The 3285-nt window shown below is 38.9% G+C and overlaps 1 pseudogene; it reads right to left on the bottom strand.

The window, feature by feature from the left end:
• Window positions 1-560: 560 nt before the first annotated feature.
• On the bottom strand, window positions 561-2789 carry LOC129035108 (heat shock protein HSP 90-alpha-like; annotated as a pseudogene).
• Between the last annotated feature and the right edge of the window lie 496 nt (window positions 2790-3285).

Here is a 3285-nt window from a genome sequence, read left to right as displayed (position 1 = left end):
CTGGCTCTGAGTTATTTTTGAACAGCTTTATGATATGCTTAGGTAGACTTATAACTTTACTCCTCCAAACAATACTTTTCTTGGAAGACAAGCCCTATGGAGAGTCCCTTCCATCCAGTTGCTTCAGTTTAACCTGTTTCTAGGGGACTAGTACATGCAGAATTGGCAACTACAGGGGATGAAAAGTTCAAAAAGTAGATCCTACAAGATGTAACAAATACTTTCTTCTAAACATCAAGGTATAGCTCAGGAACACTTTGATAACAAAATTTGGTCTACTAAGGAATCCGGCTTGATAGCTAAACACTTTAGACCACAAAGTTAGCATCATGTTACATACTTCTTACATCTGTTAAAATAAGCCAATGTGAAACTAAGAAAGCAATGCTAACTCTGCTTTAGTGCCTAAGGTATCACAGCATCACTTACAAGTAGACAGAAATCTTAACTTCCCCTTAAAGTAGTTGTTGTCATGCCATACAGACTATTTAATGTTAACGAAAATGAAGAAAAACATCCTTGAAAATATATTCTCAGAGGAACTGTAGAGTACCGAACAGGTAAGTCATCCCTCAGCCAGAGGTTGGTCTACTTTTCCATGCGTGATGTGTCGTCATCTCCTTCGAGGGGCAGCATTTCTGTAGTTACAGCTGCACTGGTATCATCAGCAGTAGGGTCATCTTCATCAATACCCAGACCAAGTTTGTTCATCTGTAGATCCTGTTAGCATGTGTCTGGGGGTCTTCCAGCCTGAAGTTGGAAGACAGGAGCACAGTTTCATAAAGCAAGATGACCAGATCCTTCACAGACTTGTCATTCTTATCAGCCTCTGCCTTTTCCCTTACGGTGTCAATAAAAGAATGGTCGGGGTTTATCTCCAGGTGTTTCTTTGCTGCCATGTAACCTGTTGCTGAGTTGTCTCTTAGGGCTTGAGCTTTCATGATTCTCTCCATGTTTGCTGTCCAGCCATATGTGCTTGTGACAATACAACATGGAGACGTCACCTATTGGTTTGACACAACCACCTTTTCAACTCTTCTCCAATATGTCTTTCACGATTTTGCAGAGGTTCTCAAACTTTGTTTTGTTTTGTTTTGTTTTTCCTCTTCCTGTTTCTTTTTCTCTTCTTCATCCTCTGGAAGTTCCAAGCTCTCTTTGGTGACTGACGCTAAAGTCTTCCCCTCAAATTCCTTCAGCTGCTGGACACAGTACTCATCAATGGGCTCGATCATATAGATCACTTCTAAGCCATGTTTCCAAAGACGTTGCACAAAGGCTGAGTTAGCTACCTGGTCCTTGGTCTCACCTGTGATATAATAGATATGTTTCTGGTTTTCCTTCATTCTGGTGCAGTAGTCCTGGAGATAAACCATCTCATCATCAGAGGCATATGTGTAGTATCTTAGCAGCTCTGAAAGCTTCTTCTGATTTTGAGAGTCTCCATGTACTCCAAGCTTTATGTTTTTAGAGAACTGCTCATAGAACTTCTTGTACCTCTCTTTACCTTCTGCCAGTTCAGTAAAGAGTTCTAAGCATTTTTTGATCAAATTCTTCCTGATAACTTTCAAAATTTTGTTTCATTGCAACATCTCACGGAAAATATTTAGAGGGAGATCCTCTGAGTCTACCACCCCTCTGATGAAGTTCAGATACTCAGGGATTAGCTCCCCACAGTTATCCATGATAAGATCTTTGCATGCAGACAATTTGATATTGTTCTTTTTCTTTCTGGTTTCCAACAGCTCAAAAGGAGCATGTCGTGGGACAAATAGAAAGGCTCTGAATTCCAACTGTCCTTCAACTGAAAAATGCTTCACTGCCAAGTAATCTTCTCAGTTGATGGTCAAGTTCTTGTAGAATTCTCTGTATTCCTAATTAGTAATGTCATCAGGATATCTGGTCCAGATAAGCTTTGTTTTGTTGAGTTCTTCTTGATCGATGTACTTTTCCTTAATCTTCTTCTTCTTCTTGTCACCATCCTTCTTTTATTCTTCTTCATCGTCAGAACCAACATCTTCAATTTCAGGTTTGTCTTCAGACTCTTTCTCTTCTTTTACCTTTTCTTCTTCTTTGTCTTCCTTTTCTTCAGCCTCATCAATGATGACTTCTTTATATTTCTTCTCCACAAAAAGAGTGATGGGATATCCAATAAACTGAGACTGTTTCTTCACAATCTCCTTTATTTTTCGTTCCTCCAAGTACTCAGTTTGGTCTTCTTTTAGAGGTAGGATAGCCTTTGTTCCATGACCCATAGGTTCACCTGTGTCTGTCCTCACTAGGAATGATCCCCTTGCTGAGGACTCCCAGGCGTACTGCTCATCACCGTTATGTTTGGTGATCACTGTTACTTTCTCAGCAACTGAATAAGCAGAATAAAAACCAACACTGAACTGGCCAATCATAGAGATATCTGCACCAGCCTGCAAAGCTTCCATGAACACTTTGGTCTCAGACTTCCTGATAGTTCCAAGGTTATTGATCAAGTCAGCCTTGGTCATTCCAATTCCAGTATCCACAATAGTGAGTGTTTGATCTTGTTTGTTTGGTATAAGGCTAATATTCAGCTCTTTCCCAGAGTCTAATTTACTGGGATCCATCAAGCTTTCATACAGGATTTTGTCCAATGCATCTGATAAATTTGAAATGAGCTCTCTCAGAAAGATCTCTTTGTTCAAGTAGAAAGTATTGACGATCAGTGACATCAACTGGGCAATTACTGCCTGAAAGGCGAACGTCTCAACCTCCTCCTCCTCCATTGGTTGGTCTTGGGTCTGCGTTTCCTCAGGCATCTTAGCTAAGGGACCACACGGGCTCCACAGTGCAGCAGCACCAGGATGCTGAAGCAACTCTAAATATCAATAGCACTTTTATACACAAATAACAACTTATCTGAAAAAGAAATCAAGAAAACAATCCCATTTATGATAACAATAAAAACAAAATAGTTGGAATAAATTTAACCAAGGAGATAAAGATCTGTAGGCTAAAAATACAAAACATTAATAACATAGATTGAAGAAGACACAAATAAATGGAAAGATATCTAATGTTTGTTTCTCAGAATAATTGATATTGTTAAAATGTTTATACTGCCCAAAGCAATATGGATTAATGCAATCCTTACCAAAATCTCAATGGTATTCTTCACAGAAATAGCAAAAACAATCTTAAAATTTATACAGAACCACAAAAATCCCTGAATAGCCAAAGCAATACTGAGAAAGAAAGGCAGTTATCACACAACCCTATTTAAAATTATATTACAAAGCAACAGTAATCAAAGCA

Source organism: Pongo pygmaeus, chromosome 3 (genome assembly GCF_028885625.2).
Source record: "Pongo pygmaeus isolate AG05252 chromosome 3, NHGRI_mPonPyg2-v2.0_pri, whole genome shotgun sequence".
In the NCBI taxonomy this organism is placed as follows: domain Eukaryota; kingdom Metazoa; phylum Chordata; class Mammalia; order Primates; family Hominidae; genus Pongo; species Pongo pygmaeus.
This window is presented reverse-complemented; position numbering and strand designations above follow the sequence as displayed.